The following is a 24,497-nucleotide window of genomic DNA, read 5'->3' on the forward strand; positions in this document are numbered from 1 at the left end:
AATTAGAGAGTGCCTAAGGGGTTCAGCATAATTACTTGCTTGGTTGGCAAGTTTTTGGGCTCTATCCTTGAGTTTTTTTATGTTATCATACACCAGGCCAGATTGATTTAGGTAAAAACAACACTCTTCATTTAAGAATATGCAGAGTCCTCCTTTTTCAGCAGTGAGTAAGTCAAGGCCTCGGCGGCTTTGGAGGACAACTGCAGCTAAAGAGTCAACTTGGAGGACTGATAAAGTTTGTGATATGTCTGTGATGCTAGCAGAGAAGTCATTAGAGAGGCTACGGAAGGTCATGACAGAGGTTGAAATGCCTGCTATTCCAGTACCGAGAGCAATAGTGGAGGCAGAAAGTCCTAAACCGACCATCAAGGGAATTAGTGGAATAACTCTTCTTTGTCATGTCGGTGTCATGAGGGGAACAGGGAGCTCTTCGGTCCTGTTTGCAAATTGAATTTTGGGGGTAAGGAAGACTAGTGTGCATGTGCCTGTCCAATTAGCAGGTAGACGCATGTAGGTAGAGGATCCACAGAGGAAGAAGAGACCTTGTGCAAGGCAAAACTGGAGATGTAAAGTAAAAAGATGAGAAAGAGTGCTGAAAGGGGTGTCTTGTACCTAGAGTCCTAGGGATCCAGCTAGGGTGGCAGCTGTCAGAGGTTGTAATGGGGACTGATGGGGTAACTGCGTAGAGGGGGAGGTTCGATTTTCATGGTGTATGAGAAAACATTGAGTATCTATGAGCAACCTTTCACTGTTATTTTCGGGGCTGGGTATAAGTACACAAGAATAGGGCCTGGGAGGAGAGTCTGATGAGCAAGGGGAAGGTAGCCAAGGATGGAGTGAAATACAGGGTAAGTGTCTTCCTAAGCAATAATTACTGCTAATGTTTTCAAGTTTATCAGTATTGATAGAGGGCTTGTCTGTAATATGGAGCTGGAAGCTCCAATTGTTTCAGTGATGTGTGTAATTGGGCTTCGGAGATGAAGAGTAAAGGAACATCGAGAGGGTGAAAGGTTACCCAGGGGAATTCCAGTGGGTCTTTGCTGAGAGATACATAAAGGAGCGGCCACAGGAATAGTAGTTTGTGTTGTGAGAGGTCCGAATATGGGGGGAGTAGAGTTAATATAAGGAGAAAGGTTTTTTAAATAAGTGCGAAGGAGGGCGGCAGCTTGCTGATGTGAAATGTCTGGGGAAGTCTTGCTGGACCTGTCTAGAGAGTAAATGAGTTCTTCAGGAGGGTAAAGATGAGGGCTGCTAAAGGAAGTTCAGAGGTGTAGGGAGACGGGAGATGTTGCCCAGTCTGTCTGTAAGGCGGGGACAGCTGTGTAGGCACTGGAAGAAAGGGAAATGCAAAGCCAGCAGTTGTTCACTAAGGAGGGATTAGAAGTGGCTAGGAGAGAATGGGTAAGGTTGATAGTGTGGTGGAGATAGCTGGGGAGAGCTAGAGGGTGGCATAAGAATGGGAACGAGAATAAGAGTGAGTATAAAAGTAAAGAATAGAACTTCATCAGGGTGGAAGTATTGGAGGGTGCCTTGCCAGCAAAGATCATCTACCCACTCTAAGAGGGAGTTAAGAGTGGCAGTTTGGGGTTAGCACCAAGAGATATCAGCTGTGATGGCTTGAAGAAACAGTGTAAACCGGCGGTGTAAAGAAGAGTAGGGCATTTATAAGTAGTTGAGAATGGAGAATAGGAGTATGACCAGACAGAAGATAGTAGGGATGACTAGTTTTTTTGGGCTCGGCCTAAGTGGTTGGGGTGACCTCGTAAAGCCCTGTTGCAAAAAGTAGGGTAAGGACGAACAGACCTAATAGAATGAAGTGATGTATTAGGCTCATAAGGGTTATTACTGCTCTTCAGAAATATGAGTGAGTTTAAGGGAAGTAGGGGAGAGTACTTGCGGCTTCCAGGAGGAAGAGGAAGGATTAGGCTGGCTGTCCGATGGACACAGCTTTATTCTGGAATGGTGAACCTAGTGGGGAGGATCCTGCAGGCGGACGGCAGTCAGGGTACTATAGAAGACGAGGTAGCATCCGGTCCATCGAGGTTGTAGAGTTTGAGGGGTCAGATTCTTAACAAGAACTGATCATCCAGCTAGGATGTCTCCATATGGCTGGGGATCTGGAGTAGGCAAGAGAAGATTAGCAGCCTGGCAAATTTCCTGTCTAGCCTGCTGGAGGACTGGAAGATAGTCACCTAGAGGGCTGGTGTCTGGGATGAGGTTGGGGCCAAGCAAGAAAGTGTGTCCATATAAAAGTTCAAATGGACCGTACCCTGTAGCATCTCAAGGACAGGCTCTAATTCTGAGAAGAGCAAGAGGTAAAAGTACTGTCCAATCCTTTTGAAGTTGGAGGCTGAGCTTGGTGAGGTTTACCTTTAAAAGACCATTAGTCCGTTCTACCTTTCCTGAAGATTGAGGATGGTAAGGGATATGAAGATTCCACTGAATACCAAGAGCCTGAGAAACTGCTTGGGTGATTTGACTAATAAAGGCTGGTCCGTTATCAGACTGTATAGAGGTGGGAAGCCTAAACTGAGGAATTATGTCTGACAGAGGGGAAGAAATGACTGTGGTGGCCTTCTCAGATCCTGTAGGAAAGGCCTCTACTTATCTAGTGAAAGTGTCTACTTAGACTAAGAGGTATTTTAGTTATCTGACTCGGGGCATGTTGAGTGAAGCTAATTTGCCAGTCCTGGGTGGGGGCAAAACCTCGAGCTTGATGTGTAGGGAAGGGAGGGGGCCTGAATAATCCTTGAGGAGTAGTAGAATAGCAGATAGAATAGCAGATGGAACACTGAGAAGTTATTTCCTTGAGGATAGATTTCTACAATGGAAAGGAAATGAAAGGTTCAAAGAGGCGGGCTAGTGGCTTGTACTATAGCATAGCCTGCCTTTGCTGGTGTGTGGCGATTAGGCCTGGTGGAACCGCCATCAATAAATCAAGTGTGATCAGGGTGAGAAACAGGGAAGAAGGAAATGTGGGGAAATAGGATGAACATCAGGTGGATCAGAGAGATGCAGTCATGAGGGTCAGGTGTGGTATCAGGAATACTGTGGGAGGCTGGATTGAAGTCCAGGCCAGGAACAATGGTAATTGTGGGACTTAACAAAGAGTGAGTACAGCTGAAGGAGCCGGGGAGCAGAAAGTATATGCGTCAGGTATGAGGAAGAAAATAGATTTTGGAAGTTACGAGAAATGTAGAGAGTGAGTTGAGCATTGTTTGTGATTTTTAGGGCCTCTAAAATTATTAAAGCAGCAGCAGCTGCTGCACACAGACATGAGGGCTAGGCTAAAAGAGTAAGGTCAAGTTGTTTCGACAGAAAGGCTACAGGGTGTGGTCCTGGCTCTTGTGTAAGAATTCTGACGGCACTAACCATGCCTAGGAAGGAAAGGAGTTGTTGTTTTGTAAGGGATTGAGGTTTGGGAGATTAATCGGACATGATCAGCAGGGAGAGCATGTGTGTTTTTATGAGAATTATGCAGAGATAGGTAACAGATGGAGAAGAAATTTGAACTTCGGAGGGGGATACCTGATATCCTTTGGAGAATAAATGCTGAAGAAGCAGAAGTGTGTCTTGTTGAGAAGATTCAAAGGAGGGGCTACAAAGAAGAAGGTCATCAATATATTGAATAAGGTGAGAAGCGGAGGGGTGGAAAGAAAGTAGATCATGAGAAAGAGCTTGGCTGAAGTAATGAGGGCTGTCCCTGAAACCTTGCGGCAGCACAGCCCAGGTAAGCTGCTGGGACTGTTGGGTGTCAGGGTCAGTCCAGGTGACAGCAAAGAGAGGCTGGGATGAGGGGTGCAGGGGAATAGTGAAAAAAGCATCTTTAAGATCAAGCACAGAATAGTGAGTTGTGGAGGAAGGTATTGAGGACAAAAGAGCGTACGGGTTGGGCACCACAGGGTGGATAGGCAAAACAATTTTGTTGATAAGGCACAGATCCTGAACTAATCTGTAAGACTTGTCGGGTTTTTGGACAGGTAAAATGGGGGAATTGTAAGGAGAGTTTATAGGTTTTAGAAGCCTATGCTGTAGCAGGTGAGTGATAACAGGCTTTAATCCTTTTAAAGCGTGCTGTGGGATGGGATATTGGCGTTGAGTGGGGTAAGGGTGATTAGGTTTAGTGGGATGGTAATGGGCATGTGATCGGTTGCCAGGGAAGGAGTAGAGATGTCCTATACTTGTGGTTAAGGTGGGGGGATATGAGAGGAAGACGCAAAGGAGGCTTTGGGTTGGGGAGAAGGGTGGCAATGAGATGCAGCTGTAGTCCAGGAATAGTCAGGGAAGCAGATAATTTAGTAAGTGTCTCGGCCTAATAAGGGAACTGGGCAGGTGGGGATAACTAAAAAGGAGTGCTTAAAAGAGCATTGTCTAAGTTGGCACCAGAGTTGGGGAGTTTTCAGAGGTTTAGAAGCCTGGCTGTCAATATCCACAACAGTTATGGAGGCAAGGGAAACAGGCCCTTGAAAAGAAGGCAACGTGGAGTGGGTAGTCCCCGTTTCGATTAAACAGGGGCTGGATTTACCCTCCACTGTGAGAGTTACCCAAAGCTTGGCGTCCGTGATGGTCCAGGGGGTTTCCAAGGCGATCAGGCAGCATCACTCTTCAGTCGCTAAGCTGAGAAGGAGTCAGTCAGAGAGCCTTGGGCCAGAGTTCTCAGGGCTCTGGGAGTGGCTGCCAGGTGAGTTGAACAGTCTGATCTCCAGTGGGGTCCCGCACAGATGGGACATGGCTTAGGAGGAATCCTGGGCTGCAGGCATTCCTTGGCCTGGGGGTCAGATTTCTGGCACTTGTAGCAAGCTCCTGGGGGAGGAGGTTCTGGAGGAACACCTGGCTGCTGTGGTTCAGGCATTTGGAAGTTCTTGTGTGCTGGAGATGTGGCTGGGGTTTGTCTCACAGTGGAGGCAAGGAATTGCAACTTTTTTCTATTATTGTACACCTTGAAGGTGAGGTTAATTAAGTCTTGTTGTGGGGTTTGAGGGCCAGATTCTAATTTTTGGAGTTTTATTTAATGTCGGGAGCAGATTGGGTAATAAAATGTATATTGAGAATAAGACGGCCTTTTGACATTTTAGGGTCTAGGGCTGTAAAGCCTCTCAGGGTTACTGCCTGCCAAACAAGCCATGAACTGGGCTGGATTTTTATATTTGATGAAAAAGAGCCTAAACGCTATCTGATTTGGGATAAAGAAAAAGGATCATTAACCTTGACTATGCCTTTTGCTCCAGCCACCTTTTTAAGAGTAAATTGCTGGGCAGGTGGGGGAGGGCTAGTCATGGAAGGAAACTGTAAGCCAGACCAGGTGTGAGGAGGGGAGGTGATAAAAAGATTATAGGGTGAAGGAGCAGAGGCTGAGGAAGAATTGGGACCTAGCTCGGCCTGGTGAGGAGGGGAGAGGTCAGATGGGTCTGTAGAAAAGGAAGATTAGAAAGACTCAGTGATGCTTGGGGTTGGGACTGAGGGAGGGAAAGAAGGAAGATTTGGGATGAGTTGCACTGGGCACAGAGACTAGGAAGGGACTGATGTGTAAAAGAACGCCTGGATGTCAGGCACCTCAGACCATTTGCCCATTTTACGACAAGAATTATTTAGATCTTGTAGGATGGAAAAATTGAAAGTGCCATTTTCCAGCTATTTGAAACTACTGTCGAGTTTGTATTGGGGTCAAGCAGCATTGCAGAAGAAAATAAGGCATTTAGGTTTTAAGTCAGGTGAGAGTTGAAGAGGTTTTAAGTTCTTAAGAACACAGGCTAAGGGAGAAGAAGGAGGAATGGAGGGTGGAAGGTTGCCTATAGTGAAGGAGGCAAGTCTAAAGAAAAGGGAGAGTAGAGACACAGAGGGAAGGGGTTTGCGGGTTCTTACCCTCCAGAAAAGCTGGAAAGGGGTCAGGGCACAGAGATACGAGGTCAGGCTGTGGAAATAAGGGATCAGGGCGCAGAGATATAAGAGGTTGGGGTGTGGAAATAAGGGATCAGGGCACAGAGATATAAGAGGTTGGGGCGTGGAAATAAGGGATCGGGGCACAGAGATATAAGGGGTTGGGGTACTTGCCCTTCCCCCAGAAAAGTGGGACTTGCTGCTAAGGGTGAAGGAGAAGGGGTTGGGGATTTCTTGCCCCCCAGAAAGGTGGAGAAGAGGTAGAGACATGGAGAGAAGGGGTTGGGATACTTGCCCCTTCCCCAGAAAAGTGGGACTTGCTGCTAAGGGTGAAGGACCAAGGCAGGCGTCCCTGCGTGGTCTGACACCTCTGAAACCTGGGTAAATAATCAGAAAGGCATCCCTGCAATGATTAAACACCAAGGGAAGGCTGCTTTCCCTAGTCTGTGACCGGCCCTGGAGTTTTGGGTCCACGGATAAAATGTGTCTCCTTTATCTCTACCAGAAAGTGAAAGGAATTGAAATCAAGAGAAGGGAGAGATTGAAGTGTGGCGCCAAGATTGAAAGGAGAAAGAGGTCGAGGGATAGTGAGGGAGGTCGAAGAAGAGAGTAAAAAGAGGCTGCTTACCAGATTTGAAATTGGTGAGATGTTTCTTGGGCTGGTTGGTCTGAGGACCTGAGGTTGTAGGTGGATCTTTCTCACGGAGCAAAGAGCAGCAGGACAGGGGATTGATCTCCCAAGGGAGGTCTCCTGATCCGAGTCACGGCACCAAATCTCATGCATGTCTATGTGAAGAGAGCACCAAACAGGCTTTGTGTGAGCAATAAAGCTGTTTATTTCACCTGGGTGCAGGTGGGCTGAGTCTGAAAAGAGAGTCAGCGAAGGGAGATAGGGGTGGGGCCGTTTTATAGGATTTGGGAAGGTAATGGAAAATTACAGTCAAAGGGGGTTGTTCTCTGGTGGGCAGGGGCGGGGGTCACAAGGTGCTCAGTGGAGGAGCTTCTGAGCCAGGAGAAGGAAATTCACAGGGTTAATCACTCAGTTAAGGTGGGGCAGGAACAAATCACAGTGGTGGAATGTCATCAGTTAAGGCAGGGCAGGGCCTTTTCACTTCTTTTGTGATTCTTCAGTTACTTCAGGCCATCTGGGCATATACGTGCAAGTCACAGGGGATGCGATGGCTTGGCTTGGGCTCAGAGACCTGACAGAGGCTATGATGGGAAGGGAGGTCAGATGCGTTATACCCTTCCCTTTGGAGTTTAGGCACAACTGACCAGAATTAGCATTAAAATAGAGATCATAAGATGGACAAAACAGACTTTTTGTGGCAATAAGATACCAAATTCTGAAATGACTCTTGTATGGCATCACATGACAACATGCCCTAAAGGAAATGGAAATATTTTGCCCCAAAGTCTATTTCTTTGATGTATTTTGAAATGGTCCTGCAAAGCCTTCTTTTGTGGGGGAAATCTGCATTTTGTAGAGAAGCACCTTCCCTTTCTAGGTCTTTTCCTGATCAAAAAGAGATTTAACTGAGAATCTGACACCTTTTAAGATCCAAAAGGAGACATTTACAATCTATTCTCTCTGAAGCCTGCTACCTGGAAGCTTCATCTACGTAACAAGAACCTTGGCCTATACCACACTCCTTATCTTAACTCAAGCATTTCTTTCTGCTGACTTCAACTCTTTAGGCAGAGCTTAGCTCTTTCAACCAATTGCCAATTAGAGAATCTTTGAATCCACCTATGACCTGTAAGTTCCCACTTTGAGATGTCCCACCTTTCTGGGCCAAACCAATGTATACCTTACATGTATTAATTTATGTCTTAGCCTATAATTTCTGTCTCCCTAAAATGTATAAAACCAAGCTGTAACCCAGCCACCTTGAGCATGTGTTCTCAGGACTTTTTGAGGCTGTGCTACAGGCCATGGTGACTCGTATTTGACTCAGAATAAACCTCTTTAAATATTGTACAGAGTTTGGCTTTCATTCCATCAACAATACCCACCTCTCCCATTACCACACTGTAGCATTGCAAGGAAAATTGCCCAGCTCCCTGGTGCAGGACAGAGCTGGGAAAACCCACCTCTGCAAAGTTGTAACCACACACACTTGTGGTTCAGGGCAAACTCCAAAAGTGGGGCTCAGCCTAGGAAGCCGCATGGGTCCTTGACTCCATGTAGGAAGGAATTCAAGAGCAAGCTGACAAAGTGAAGTGAAAGCAAGTTTATAAAGAAAGCAAAGGAATGAAAGCGTGGCTACATTATAGGCAGAGCAACCCTTATAGTCTGCTGATTGGCTATTTGTGTGGTTATTTCTTGATGACTTAATTAAGCTGTGGTGGATTATTCATGAGTTTTCCAGGGAAAGGGTGAGGATTTCCCAGAACTGAGGGTTCTTTTTCCTTTTAGAACATATAAGGTAATTTCTGGGTATTGCCTTGGCATTTGTAAACTGTCATGGCGTTGGTGGGAGTGTCTTTTAGCATGCTAATATATTACAATTAATGTATCATGAGCACTGCGGTCACTTTTGTTGCCATCTTGGTTTTGATGGGTTTTGGCCAGCTTCTTTTTTGCACCTTGTCTTATCAGCAGGGTCCTGTAAAACAAGTCCTGCTTAATTCCTGTCTCACTTGCAGCACAGACTCAAACTATCTAGTTAAAACAACAACAATAATAACAACACACTCAGGGTGAAAATTTAGCTTCAAGGGACACTGGACTAGTGGTTTCCCAGGCATCTGACAAAAGTAAGTATAAATCCTTTAGGAAAGAATCTGCCTTAATTCCAGACATCAAAGAATTTCCTCAAATAAATTTCCAAGGAAAACAAGTAGCTCACAGAAAAATATAATAAACATTTAAGGAAACAAGGTACTATGAGGTGAATAAGCAGAAACAACAAACAATAGAAACTGACCTGCAAAGACCTTAGATACTGGAATTATCAGACACAGAATTAAAATTCTCTTAATGTTTAAAAAATAGACAAACTTTAATGTCTAAAGAGATTTGAAAGAGAATGAAATAGAATGTCTAAAAATAAATGTAATAATTGAAATAAAAATCTGCATCAATGAATTTGACACCACCCATATTAGACATGACTAAAGAGAGAATTGGTGAATAGGAGTATAGCTCTTGATTTACACAAAATACCTCATAGAAAGGGAAAGCCATGGAACATTTGAAAGCAAAGTTATGGAGCAAGAAATGTAGAATAATAAAGTTTAATATGGGTGTAACAAACCTTTCAGAAGCAAAGAAAAGAAATAATAAGACAGATATCATATGTGATAAGATAATGGCTGAACATTTTCACAAACTTTCAAAAGATAAAAATCCATATACAGTAAGTCTGAAAAGTACTTAACATAGTGGAACTACAGAATACCAATTGCAAAGAGATCTTAGAAGGAATCAGAGAGAAAAGAGAGAGTACCTTCAAAGGAGCAGCAATACATTCAATAGGTCTCAACAGCAGCAATAGAAGTGGGATGACAGCAAAATTGTGTTTTCAAGTGTACTAAGAGAAAGTGCACATACACACACACATACACACACATCCCTCCAGCTAAAATATGTTTTAAGAACATGATATTGTGATTCATAATTAAAAAATGTATATTTTAGTCTTTTTCCCTATTTCCTGGCACAGAGCTCCTAAAACCTTTGTAATTTCCTCAGCTATAGAGGTGCTAGTAACATCTTTTGTTCTAATACTTGGTCTTTGACCCCAATTTCTGACACAGAACTCTTTTTTTTTTTTTTTTAAACTCAAGAGCATATATTTCAAAGAGTCTATAGGTAGAAGACTAGCCAAGAATATGTACAGAATATTTAACGTTTTTTTTTTTTTTTTTTAATTATACTTTAAGTTTTAGGGTACATGTGCACATTGTGCAGGTTAGTTACATATGTATACATGTGCCATGCTGGTGCGCTGCACACAGAACTCTTAATCCCTTTGAGTTTCTTGGGTGATAAAAGCATCTTTTGTTCTAGTGAGGTGACTGTCAGTGGGCTTCTGGTTGGGGGCTGGTCACCAGAAGACCAAGTTGTGATTAGAATCTTGGAATTGTCAGTCCCACCCCCGACCTCATCCTTTGGGATGGGAAGAGGACCTGGAGCTTGAGTTTGTAACCAGTCATTCCTGTGTGATGACGTCTTCATAAAAATCCCTGAACTATAGGGATTGCAGAGCTTCCCAGTTGATGACTACATGCATGTGTCAGCAGGGTGGCACACCCCAACTCTTTCAGACCCTGCCATGTGTACTTCATCATCTGGCTGTTCATCTGTAACCCATATAATAAACTGGTAAACATAGGTGTTTCCTAAGTTCTGTGAGCCAATTTAGCAAATAATTGACTGCAAGGAGGGGATCATGGGAACCTCCAATTTATAGCCAGTTGGTGAGGAACACGGATGGACAGATGACAACCACCTGGACTTTTGATTGGCATCTGAAGTGGGGGTAGTCTTGTAGGACTTTTAACCTGTGGGGTCTGACACTAATTCCAGGTAGACAGTGTCAGAATTCAAATGAATTATAGGACACTCAGTTGGTATCCAGAGAATTGGAGAATTGGTTGGTATGGAAAAAAACCCCACAAAACCCCACAAACCTGGTCACAGAAGTGTTGGGTATGAGTTTAGAGGAAAAGAGTTTGTTTTTCCTATATTCAAAAGGTGAAGGCTAAATAAAGACATTTTTAGACTACAAAATTTGATGCCACTTTAGAGAATTAAGGGAAATTCTAAGGGATGTTCTTTAAGGAGGAGGAAGATGATATTAGACAGGAGTTCAGAGATGCAAGGAATAAAGAAGAAATAAAGTGAAATTGTATGGGTAAATATATTTTAATAGCCCCATAAAACTATTGTTTTATAACAGCAATGTTTTTTAGGCTTTATAGAGACTACACAATGCATCCCACAATTGTGCAAGGTGCAATCTATGTAACAAATCCATATTCACACACACAAATGCAAACACACGTGTGCACACATATCCTAGTGATTCTGCCTCCCTGATTGACTCTAACTGGTATGGTGGCTAAGCTAGCCTTTTTATTTCTGCCCCTACATTGGGCTCAAGATTATTGGGGAATGCAACTGCAGGTGAGTGAGGATATGTATGGGAGTTTAACATATCAAGAGGCATGGGCAGCCTGTGTGGGGCTGGGGCACAGTTTCCATCTTGAATATGGTAGATGAAAACCTGTTAGAAAATTGCAAAGTGTGTAAGAGGCAATGTTGACTTAGGTGGGTGTATAGTGAATCAAACTGCTCATAAACAAACCCTCTCTCCCAATCCACTGGAAGCATGGATTGGAAGACTATCTCGTGGTCCCCATGACCAATAATAATAACTAACACTAAGGCAGAGGCAGAGTACTAAGCCCTTTACATCCATTATCATGACCAATCTCCTAAATGACCCTGTGAGGGATTTCCTAATACTATCTCCATTTCACTGATTAGGACACTAAGGTTTTGTTGAGTTAGATCATTAACTCACACAAAGCAGGGGTTAATATATGCCCAGGCTGTCTGATGTCCAGGTCCATGCTGCCTGTGCAGAATGGGTGTAAGACAGTCATGGGGCTGAGCAGGTTGAGAATGGAAGCAGTAGGACTTGACTGACTCCAGTGAGCCTTTCCATAGGAGCAGGAGGTGATAACCCCCCCACTTTTTTTCAAGAGACAGGAACTCAATATGTTGCCCAGGCTGATCTCGAACTCCTGGCCTCAAGCGATCCTCCCATTTCAGCCTCCTAAAGTAGCTAGGGTTACAGTTGTGAGCCACCGTACCTGGCCAAGAGGTGATAAACCTTTTTACCTGTTTCTTCATGGCTTTATCTGCTGGTGCAAAGCGGGGAATAATGCCACATACCTAGTCATTGATATCTAATATTGATATAATATAATGCCTAATATTGTACCAGCACCATTTCCTCAGGCTTTGGTGCTCTCTGCCTATTTTGGGACAGGCCTATCCAGAAACAGTTGGTGAAGTTCTTAGGTTCTTTCACTTGAGCAGACCTGTGATAGGCACATCAACACCAAGTCCAGACACGGACCCAAGTTGGGTCTAATCTCTTGCCAAGACACTGACCTAATTGGCAGTGGATGGTCAGGTGCTGTTCCAAGAATGGCTTTTTCGTTGCTATCCTTAGGGGAGGCATGTGAGAACCAGGGAGAGATGTGGGCCTCTTTCTAAGATCTTACAACCAAGACATATTTCTTGGTTGAATACAAGTTCAAATATGTTCTGACACCTTCAAATACTTATTTTGTTATTTCTGATTAAATTAGCCCTAAACCATTGATTCTCCGACATTATTGCCTAAAACCCTCTTGCCTGGCACTCAAGGAATCTGGCAGAATTTTTCCTTTACAAATCGAGTCACTGGAACCAAAACCTTTGCCTGTCCTACTATCTAGTAGTCATCAACACAGAAGGTCAGCTGAGTGCAGTTGAACTATTTTACTACAAGGTAATGATGCCTTGAGTCATGTACCTTGTACAAGTAGAGAGGCTAAAGGAAAATCTTTTTATTATTATTGAACCTAGTTCGAAAGGTTTGACCTCATTAATCGTTACCCAGATCAATTGTTTTTCTGTATTTTATATCCTAGGCTTATGTTTTTAGACCCAAACTTGGGGTTCTTCGGCCTTTTTTTTTCTTTATTCTCCTTTACTTCCTCTCAATTCAAATTATGGCTATGTCTTCCTTAGCTATCTGAAGAATTATTATCTTTTGTGTCTCTGTTTTCCAGACTTATGTATGAGTATTCATTTACTAATTCATTCAGTCATTCATTAACTCATTCACTCAATAGCTATTACTGAATACCTTCTATTGGCCGGACACTGGGACAGGATTAATGTAGATATAGTCTTTGCCCTCAAGAACCTCGTATGCCACTGCAGGGGACAGATCTGTAAGTCATGATAAGACAATGACAAAAGTTCTAAATGGAATGTATGTGTCAGTACTAAAAAGACAAAGAGAAAACTGTACCCAACACTTCTAAGACATGTCAGCATGTGCCTTGCTGAAACAGGTGACATTTAAGTCAAATCTCGAAAAAGGAGCAAGCTGAGGTTCATTTCATGACATGACACTGCCTCTCAAGTGAGAAGAGAATAAAAAATGTCCATCTGATTCTGAAACTGTAAAGATACTAATGACCTTAGTAAGCAATGTGGAGTGGAGCCAAGTGGAAGAGCTGAATAGCTGTGAAGGTGATGATCATGGGAAACCATTCACAACTACTGATTGGGAATGAAAGGAGAGAGATGGGTCATAGCTACTTATGCATGAGACAGGGTTGTGGATTTCTTTACTAAGTTGGGAGGTGAGAACATTTTAGCAAAGAAGACAGTAGAAAGGAATAAAACAATATAGTAACTTCATCTCTGGGAGAATCCTCTCTCAGTTTCTACAAAATTACTTATCTACTCTTCATCCCTTCTTCTTTTTTTTTTTTTTTTTTTTGAGACCAAGTTTCGCTCTTGTCGCCCAGGCCGGAGTGCAATGGTGTGATCTCAGCTCACTGCAACCTCCACCTCCCGGGTTCAAATGATTCCCCTGCCTCAGCCTCCCGAGTAGCTGGGATCACAGGCACCTGCCACCACACCTGGCTAATTTTGAACCTCTGACCTCAGGTGATCCACCTGCCTCAGCCTCCCAAAGTGCTGGGATTACAGGCGTGAGCCACCGTGCCTGGCCCCATTCCTTCTTTTCGATCTTGTGGTTTCTCTTACTTGGTTCTATTATTTCATTTCATTACCCTTCCTTGTCACCAGTTTGAAGATTATTATATGCTCTATGCTTTGCCACTGTCTTCTCAATATAAATCTTAAGACCTAAAAACCCAAGAATACATTACACTAAGTCAAGCTACATCCAAATCAAAGTACCCTAAGATTTACATATATTTGAGAAGTAAGCTCTTTATTTATGTAAGTATTCTAGCACCCTTAAGGAAGCAAAGTGCCAATGTCCCTGAAGAATCTTTGGCAGCCTGCCAACCAACACTGGGTCAGCCTCCATCTTGAGGAAAACATGGACCAGAGGCTGCGAGAAGACCCCAAATGTGAAACAGTGTCCTAGGCTCCATCCTTGAGGGTCATATAATGTGCATCTTGCAAAGCTTGATGTTTCCTGCCAAAACAGGTTTATGGAAGACCTTTAAACCTTAAAGAATTGAAAGATAAGAGTCCACTTAGTTGCATAAAAAAATGTCAACTGAACACAGAGAATTATTATGCCTTTTGGCCATCTTGATTCCTGGGGGTCAGAGTACCTTTGGAAATTACTTCCACTTTCTGTCAAGGGCATGGTACAACAAAAATGTAAGGATGGAATGGAGAAATTTTGATTTTTTCCTGTGATTCATAGATCAGTTACAGATCCACGTTTCAAAATGTCAGACCTGCTTTTACAAAGGCAATTTTGTTTGTAACTACATGAATAATACATAAACACACAGTTACTGGAAAATATTCTAAAACTCAAGTCTATTGAATAAAATGTTACGAGTCCCCTTTGACACAGCAACCCTACTGTCTCCTCACTTTGGCATATACTTTTCTAGACCCTTTTCTAGGCATTTTTGTACATGGATATGTGTAAATTAAATTTATTTACACATCTAATTTTAAATTTTAAAAAATATTTTGCATAAGATTATTAATCTGCAATTTGAGTTTTTAAATTTAATAATATAGCTTGAAGAGCATAACAATCTCATATGTTTTTTGTATTCACTGAATAATATAATCTGAACATGTCGTAATTGATTTATTTAGCCCACCATTAGTGGATATTTAGGTGGTTTCCAACTTTTTATTTTTATTTTCTTTGCTATCTAAAAACAGTGCTGAAATGAACATTCTTGGGCATGTACCCTTTTGAACATGTGCAAATATGTGTGTGGAATAGATTCCGTTTTTCCTGCTTTCCATCATACTCTTCTTTAAGGTGGTGCTTCCTCCCTCCTCCTACCCAGATTCCCTTGGATTCCGGCTGTGTCTGTGGCCATCCTTTGACTTCTATATGCTTTTTTCCTGATGGCCACACCTGTGGCTCTCTTGAGACTACAGTCCTGAGTCACTTTGCTCACACCAGCAGACAGCCAGAATTGCCTGGGAATTTAGGTTCCTTTGGGGTGGGCCTTAGCAGATGACAGGTGGGACGTGTTATGAAAATCCAGCTCTTTCCCTTGAGTTGGGACATACTTGGAGGTTGTAATGTACATTTCAAAGCTCCTCTGCATCATCAAGCTAAAGCTAGGATTTTGCCTAAAAGTACACTCTCCCTTGACTTCTCTTCCCTTTCTGGCTGCCCCACTCATTCATCAGCACTTCCATAACTCATCACTTGCATATGAATCCTTGACTCAAGGTCTGCTTCTCATGAATCCAAGTCAGGAACCACCCTGTATTGAACAAACTTAGTACAGCGTTTCCTCCAGAGAAAGCACTGTCCTTAAAGATTGCCCCTGTCTCCCTCTTGGGAGTTGTATTTGTTGTACCCACTAGGATGGTTGATTTTATCCATCAACTTGACTGGGCCACAGGATGCCCAGATAGCTGTTTAAACATTATTTCTGGAAGAGGTTAGCATTTGAGTTGGTGAACTGAGAAAGGCAGATAGCATCATCTAATCCATTGAGGGTCTCAATAGAACAAAAAGGTAGAAGCAAGTTGAATTAATTCTGCCTGACTGCTTGAGCTGGAACATCCATTTTCTCCTGCCCTCAGCTCTTCTGGTTCTCAGGCTTTTAGAATTGGAATGGAATCTACACCACCAGGTCTCTGGCTTTCAGGCCTTCAAACCACACAACTGGCTTTCCTGGGTCTCCAGCTTGCAGACAGCAGATCATGGGACTTCTCAGTCTCCATAATTGCATGAGCCAATATGTTATAAAAAACTCTTTTTATATATCTTCTACTGGTGGTCCTTCTCTGGAGAACCCTGACTGATACACCTACAGTTTAGGATGGATTTGGATGGTTCTAAGGCTCTTTATCCCATTAAAAGCCTATTGTTGTAGAGCCCTTGGGGAGAGGGATAGGATGGTAGAAGAAAAGAGCAGACAGCAAGTCTCTGGCACCGTATCCAGGCAAGAGCCCCGCTGCTTATGTCCCTAAGCTGCCGGTCTTCTAACCTTCTACCTTTGGCTTCAATTAGAGGCAGATGTAGGGTGTCTGGACAACAAATGAGTTCTGGAGACAAAAAAGGGAGAGCCACTGGTCAATGAGGCCAATGATAACAAAGCCCATTTCCTTTCCTTTCCCTGGTTTGCAGGTGGAAGGCAGTCTCTGCTCAATGTTAACTTGATCTTGAACGCAGGCCTGCCTGTCTAACCATCTGCAGTGTGACTTGGTTGCTGCTGTGAGGGAAGCTGCTCACTTTTTCTTGCTTTGCCTCGCTTCCCTGTGCGGTGCCTTTCCACATCCCCTAATAAGAAGGCGAAGGAGGTGTTTGCCTGCTGCTTTCTGCCAGCTCAGTGCTGCTGCAGTAGAGCAGGATCTTGGACCCAGATCTTCCGTCCTCCGTTGTAACCCTCTTGGTAGTACTTATCCTCACCCCTTCGTTGAAAGTAGAGCTGAAGAAACCCATTCTACACACACTTGCACATGTTCAACAGGGTATTTGCATAGGAATGTTCACTTTGGCATTGCTATGATCCTGAAGATGTGGCTGTGCTTCTAGTTTTATGGCCAGGACCGATTATGCAATAATGTTTAGCCACCCATGATGAGTGCAGATCAGGGGCAGCTTATGATGGGCAGATGGGATGAGGAAAGAAAGGAATGTATAAAATTGGCTCCAGGATAAAATCAGGGTCACACTGGGGAAGCTTGGAGAGATAACATAGCTGGCTTCCATCCCATTTCTATGACAACTTCCTGCAAATTTCTGGAATGAATGCTGGAAAGCACAATAAAACTGAAGCTCCACTGGGATAGACTAAAAGATGGAGAGAGGATCATGGTGGGGAATTCTTCTGCACTGTCCTAAATTCTCACTTGACCTATAGATATGACCTTCCAAACTACTTATTTTAATTTATTTAATATTCACTTTTAGTAGCTAAGCTGTTTGTTTCTATAGTTACCTTCCCATTCTTTGCCCTCTACATTCTAGGATAGAACATGTCATCCACGTGAAATTTTAAACTTTAAAACCCTGGAAGCCCCGATCATGTTGGTAACCCTGAGCAAGTCACTTAGGCTCTGTCCACCCCACCTGTTACCTCCACCTATCTTCCTCCAAACTGTAACATGGAGTAACTATTATATCTTCAAAGCACAGATCTTTTGAAGGTTATGATGTTGCATCTGAAACTTATGAAGTCTACCAAACATGTCTAAAAGTTGTTAATTTCTTAGAGAGATTTGCAAGTTAAAACTAAAAAAGAATACCCATTAATACAAGACTGACTTTTAAAATTTTTATTTTATTTTTAGAAATGGGGTCTTGCTCTGTGGCCCAGTACAGAGTGCAGTGGTGCGATCATAGCTCACTGCAGCCTTAAACTCCTGGGCTCCAGTGATCCTCCCATCTCAAGGCTGACTTTTTAATCATAGAAATGTTAAGAATGCACCTAAATATCTTAGTATTTTTTCCCTAATCCACATATCTTCAGCTCACAAAAAAAGTCCTTATGGCCGGGCGTGGTGGCTCACGCCCAGCACTTTAGGAGGCTGAGGCGGGCGGATCACCTGAGGTTGGGAGTTCGAGACCAGCCTGACCAACAGGGAGAAACCCTGTCTCTACTAAAAATACAAAATTAGCCGGGCGTGGTGGCGCATGCCTGTAATCCCAGCTATTTGGGACACTGCGGCAGAAGAATCGCTTGAACCCAGGAGGCAGAGGTTGCAGTGAGCCAAGATCGCGCCATTGCACTCCAGCCTGGGTGACAAGAGTGAAACTCTGTCTAAAAAAAGAAGAAAAAAAAGAGTCCTCACATAAAATCATTTGAAATACCATATTCTGGCATTGCTTCCAAAGGTTTGAATGTCAAATAGATCAAAAGTGGGTTAAAATGTATTTAAAGAATGAGGTGTGTGATCTTGGGAAAGAGCTTAGGACAGGTTGGCATATATTAAGAATATGAAGACATGGAATATATTAATATATGAAGATATTCTCACATCTTTTCATCTATAGACTCAATGACATCAGCAATATTAGCCTGCTTGCATGGGTCAGATTGGAAGCACCTGTAAGTCTGTATTAAGTGTGGCTTTTAAAGCTCTTGCATATCCATGGATGAAAGGCATGCTATAAATAACATTATTACATAGGTAAATTGTATACTTTTTGCATTATTTAAATGATTCAAGTGAGTAGCTTTGTAATGGAAAGCACCGTTATGCAGAATTGTGCCTGGGGAAGGTAATTGCAGCAACATTGCTGTGGTCTGAAGGAGAATGAATGAGCACTCATCCGTGAACCTCCTTTTCCATCCTGGCACCCTCAGTGCCTTAATGTGGACAATTAAACTGTTGCTTTCTCTTCTTGCACCAGTTCTAACATTCAGGAATTGTAACAACATCCTCCCTTTATTTAAACAGATATTTGAAAACTAAATTGTCTGAATTTATGTGTTTATTAATAATTATAATCCATGACAGTACTGAGGGAGTTCTTTTATTTAAAAAAACAAATGCTAGTAGCTGGGCACAGTGGCTAACACCTGTAGTCCCAGCTGCTTGGGAGGTTGATATGGGGGGATCCTTTTAGCCCAGGGGTTCGAGTCCAAACTGGGCAACATAGTAAGACTCCTTCTTTCTGAAAACACAACAAAACAAACTCCATGGTGTGATATAAATATTTGATACACCTTTTGATAACAGTTGTATTGTTATTTCCCCAAAGTCTAGTGAATCTGATTAACAGCGATTTAAAGCAAATGTGAGCAAGAAAGGGGAAACCTAGATGAACCCAATTATTACTGAAGACAGCAGTTCTGGCAAGGAAAAGGGTATCCGGTGATTCATATGAGCATGCGGTTAGGAAGGGAGCTAGGCATAAGACATGACCTTGGACATTTATACTCCATCGTGTAGAATATGCAGAGTAAATCAAGTGAATCTGACTTATAAGCTGGAGTGGGAAATCTAATTATCACAGAGATGTGGAAGATATTGCTTAAAATGGAATCCAGGGATGGAGAAGATTGTTCCACACAAAAGAACCAGACAGTTAAGTAGCAAGATTGGGTTCTATAATACGTCTGGATATCCACGAACCTGACAGCAGAAATCTTGGTGGAGCATAGGGGTAAGGATTGAAGAAAAAAATGACAAAAACAATACCCTAGTGGACATGTGCTATAGGCCACCCGATCTGTTAGAGGAAATAGGTAATACAGTTCCAGTGCAAATATTTTGTAGCTCACCTATCTTTAGCTGAAATTACAATATCCAGAAAGCTCTAAAAGGTTTTTTCATGAATCATTTGGCAGCAACATTTGACCTGATATGAAACTGTTTAGAGTCTTTTTGGTTGGTGGTGGTGCTTGTTTCTGTAACTTTTAATTAAACAAAGTGCACACACATGGGAGAAGACATTAGGAAATACAGATCAGAGTAGAAAATGAAAATCACCTATGGTTCCACTATGCAGTTATAAAAACGATTCATGCTTTGGTGTGTCTCCTGCCAGACTTTCATAGCTTTCTACCTACCTACTTACCTGCCCACCTACTTACTTACCTACACACCTACCTACTTACCTGCACACCTACTACTTATCCACACACCTACCTACTTACCTACACACCTACCTACTTACCTGCCCACCTACCTACTTACCTGCACATCTACCTACTTACCTGCCCACCTACCTACTTACCTGCACACCTACTTACTTACCTACACAACTACCTACTTACCTGCACACTTACCTACTTATCCACACACCTATCTACTTACCTACACACCCACCTACTTATCCACACACCTACCTACTTACCTACACACCTGCCTACTTATCCACACACCTACCTACTTACCTGCACACCTACCTACTTAGCCACACACCTACTGAATTATCTACACGCCTACCTACTTATCTACACACCTACCTACTTACCTGCACACCTACCTAGTTATCCACACACCTACCTACTTACCTACACACCTGCCTACTTACCTGCATGTCTGCATACTTACCTACACACCTACCTACTTAGTGCCTACTTACCTACACACCTGCCTACTTACCTGCACACCTACCTACTTACCTGCCCACCTACTTACTTACCTACACACCTGCCTACTTACCTGCACACCTACCTACTTACCTGCACACCTACCTACCTACTTACCTGCATACCTACCTGCTTACTTGCATGGCTACCATCCACCTATCTATAATACCTAGACATGTAAATCTATCTATACAATATGTAGCTATTTTTACAAAGGCCAGGGTATACCATTGTATACAGCACATTGTTTAATGAACTGCTTTCTTTTTCATTAAGTAAGAGATCACAAACAGCTTTTTGTGAAATTTACTACCCATTTTTTTCATCATATAAAATGACCACATTTATGGGAATATACCTTATTTATATAACCAAACCCAATTTTATAACATTTCATATTTTTGTATTTTTCACTATCAAAAGCAATGCTATAATGAACATATCAATAACTAGATCTATGCAAATAATTATAATTATTTCCTTAGTATGAACTTCCAACTGTAAGATTGCAAGTCAAAAGATATTTTGCTAATTGTTTTATAAATTTGCCAAATAACACTCCAAAAAGTTTGTACTAATATGTAATCACCCCTCCGACATCTTATCACACTATCAATCTGCTAAAATGCTCATTTTCCTGCAATCTCTCAACACTGAGTAACAAAGTTAAAAATCTTTACCAACCAGTTAGGTGGAAAATGGTATTTAAAGATTTCAATTTCACCATCTTTGATTACCAGAGAAATTGAGCACTTCTTCATGAATTAATCTGCCAATTGTATTTTTTAAATAAACCTTTTTATTGAGGCAAAACACGAGTAAAGAAAACAGTACAAATCGTAAGTATAACTCAGTGAGTTATCACAAGGGGAATACATGCATGTAACAGCCACAGGTCAAAAAGTAGAACATTACCAGCATCTAGGAGTCTCCTTTGCATCCCCTTCTGGCCACCCTCCTCACTTTCCTCCCCAAAGGGAGGAATTGTACCTTCATACAATTTCTCTATTAGCTAGCTATTGCCAGAAAAATGCCACATGACAAACCCTCCCGAAATTCAGTGGCTTAAAACAGCAATCACTTGTAATCATGGATGAGCAGTCACTTATTGTCACGGATGTGTGAGTTAGCAAGAGAGTCAGTGATCCAGGCTGGGCTCAGCCCATTGGCTCTGCTACCCTGGGTTCACCTGTGTGCCTGGGGGTCAGCTGATGTAGATGGGGCTTAGCTAGGCCACTATCCTGACATCTAACATAAGAGTTAAGTTTCGCTTCTGTTAGGATTTTATATAAATGAACTCATACAGTATTTTTTTACATCTAGCTAATTTCACTCAATGTTATTTTTAAAGTTTTGTCCAATGTGTGTTCAGGAGTATGTTTTGTACCAACTCACAAGAGCTGATGGTTACATTTTCAGAAATTTTGAAATTTATTTGTTAAACATAATTATTAGAAAAATTAAATTATAAAAACATAATTAAATCACAATCAAAAACACAGGTAATAAATACTCAAACTGATTACTTCCTGTTTCTCTAACTACACTGTAGTATGCCCTCTGCTTTGGGGTTGTTTCTACCTGTTGTAATTGCGTGGAATACTATATGATGATGTGCTATTGTGTGTTTCTTCCTGACCTTGTTTACAATTGTGTCACCATGATAGCTTAAAATTGGCCACAGTAGGAATCTTTACATCACAGAAATCAGAAAATGCTATAAATAAAAAGGTATGGATTTATTGTTTTTTTGGTTGTCTAGACTTAAGAAAGTGGTGAAAAAATGTTAATATTGCAGATTAAACTTAAATGTGTTGTGTCTGTGGCCATTACACTGAAGTATACAAAAAAATTGAGGAATTATTCTTCCAGTATTCAAATATACTATCCAGTTCAAGATGATAGTTTGACAAATGAGAGAAGTTTTTCTCTCTTTTTGCTGAAGTCATTGAAAAGTTTTTTTTTTTGTTTTGTTTTGTTTTTTCTTTTCTTTCTTTTTTTTTTTTTTTGTGAGACGGAGTCTCGCTCTTTTGCCCAGGCTGGAGTGCAGGGGCACAACCTCCACGCCTCACAGGTTCAAGCAATTCTCCTACCTCAGCCTCCCGAGTAGCTGGGATTACAGGCGCCTGCCACCATGCCTGGCTAATTTTTGTATTTTTAGTAGAGACGGGGTTTCGCCATGTTGGCCAGGCTGGTCTTGAACTCCAGACCTCAGATGATCTGCCTGCCTCGGCCTCCCAATGTGCTAGGATTACAGGCATGAACCACCGTGCCCGGCCAACAAATGAAAGAAGTTTTGACATAAATCTTTATTGTCTTTTGTCTTAGTCTTTAACGTAAATAAAGCTATCAACTAACATTCATGACAGAACTACAGGTTCAAGAGTTTGGCAAAAATCAACAAAATCGATTGAGAATCAATTGGCAATATGGAATTTACAATAAGTATTATATTTTTTATTTTTTGTAAATTGTATCTTATACATCCTTTATATTAGTAACATTTATAATAAGCATATATATATACACACACATGTGTGCACACAAACATACATGTATGTATACAACCCCCCATCCAAAGACAGTCATTAAAAATTTACGTACACCACTGGATTCATCCACACTGTATACTGTTATGTCCAACAGTAGTTATTCATTTGCATTACTATGTGGTATTCTATTGAATGATTATACTACAATGTATCTATTCTACTGTGAATGAAGTTTGAATGATTTACAGTTTTGTATTTAACAAATAATGCTCTTGAAACACTCTTCGGATGTATTTCAGTACACATATGTACTTATTTCAGCTAGATATTGTATTAGTTACCTATTGCTGCTGTAACAAATTACCACAAATTTAGTGACTGAGAACAATACAAATTTAATATAATTCTGGAGGTCAGAAGTCCAAAAATGGGTCTCATTGAGGTAAAATCAAGGTGTTGACAGGGCTGCATTCCCTCTGGAGAGTCTGGGGAGGATTTTTTCCCATGCGTTTTCCAGCTTCTAGAGGCTGTCCACATTCCTTGACTCGTGGCCCATTCCAGAAAACAATGGCATCACTCCAAACCCTGCTTCCACTGTCACATGGCCTTCTCTCACACTGACTCTCCTGCCTTCTTCTTTCCCTTATAAGGACCTTCGTGATCACATTTAGTGTCCAAGAGGATCATCCAGGATAATCTCTCTGTCTCATGATCCTTGACCTAATCACGTCTGCAAAGTCCATTTTGCTATGTAAGGTGACATATTCACAAGTGCTGGGTTTAGGATGTTAAAATCATTGAGAACCATTTGTCTGCCTACCACAGATATATACTTTAAAATGGACTTGCTGGGTCATGAGCATTCATATGTTCAGCTTTAGAAAATATTGCCCAATATTTTTTCCAAGTTGTACCAACTTAGCCTCCCACAAGCAACATATGAGTATTTTGTTTACTCCACATTTTCACTTGGTAGGGTCAGTCTTCTTAATTTGAGCCATTTTGGTGGGTTTGCTGTAGGAACTCATTGTGATTTTAATTTGCATTTTTTCTGATTACTATGTACATTTTGATAGGCCTGTTAACTATTTGAATGTCCTCTATTGTGAAGTTCCTATTTAGGCCTTTTATTCATTTTTATTTTAGGCTGTTTGAGCTTCTCTTTTTGGCATATCAGAACTTTAAAATATATATATTCTGGACACAATCTTTTTATCAGTTTTATCACAAATATTTTCTCCACACTGTATATTACATTTTCCATTCTCTTTATCATCATTTTTTGATGAACAGAAGTTCTAATTTTAATGTGATATGGTTTGTCAATCTTTTTCTTTGTGGTTCATGTTTATGATGTTCTAAGAAATCTTTGCCAAATCAGTGTCTTGAAATTGCTTTCCATGTGATCCTCTAGTAGGCTTGTTGTTTTCCTTTCCACATTACATCTATGGTCTATATGAAATTGATTTTTTAATGTAATTTACTTTTTTAACCGTGTGGATTGCAACCAGCCTAACACCACATTGAAAGAAATCATCCCTTCCCCTAATACTTGTATTATTGCATGTCTTTACATTTAACTGAGTAAAAAAAAAAAGTGGAGTGATAATTTGAGGCATTGAATAATGTTATCTTCTCCCAGAAAGAATTAGCTTTTGTTTCTGCAGACAGTTTGGGGCAGACGGCAGCAATCATGGATTGAGCTGATTGGATGCTAGAAGGAAGGTTTATTTCCAGTTTTTCCTTCCTTCAATGGTATACCCTTTTGGGAGTCCCAACTGCAAGCCTTGGGATTTACTGGGGCCTCTCCTCCTTGGTGGGTTTTAATATTTTCTCCCTGCCCCATAGGAGTGCTGATAGTTCTACTCAGCTTCTCAG

At 41.7% G+C, this 24,497-nt stretch overlaps 2 long non-coding RNA genes across 2 annotated transcripts; one reads left to right on the forward strand and one right to left on the reverse strand.

The window, feature by feature from the left end:
- Positions 1-1,933: 1,933 nt before the first annotated feature.
- On the reverse strand, positions 1,934-12,837 carry LOC107974266 (uncharacterized). Its single transcript, XR_001716895.2, has 3 exons — positions 12,750-12,837; positions 6,506-6,663; positions 1,934-2,117 (listed from the first exon to the last, which is right to left on the reverse strand). It is a non-coding gene; the product is annotated as an uncharacterized LOC107974266 (long non-coding RNA).
- Positions 12,838-12,919: 82 nt separating this feature from the next.
- On the forward strand, positions 12,920-15,845 carry LOC741006 (uncharacterized). The gene is made up of 2 exons (XR_169195.2): positions 12,920-13,141; positions 15,665-15,845. It is a non-coding gene; the product is annotated as an uncharacterized LOC741006 (long non-coding RNA).
- The last annotated feature ends 8,652 nt before the right edge of the window (positions 15,846-24,497 follow it).

This window comes from Pan troglodytes, chromosome 1 (genome assembly GCF_028858775.2).
Source record: "Pan troglodytes isolate AG18354 chromosome 1, NHGRI_mPanTro3-v2.0_pri, whole genome shotgun sequence".
Taxonomy (NCBI): Eukaryota; Metazoa; Chordata; class Mammalia; order Primates; family Hominidae; genus Pan; species Pan troglodytes.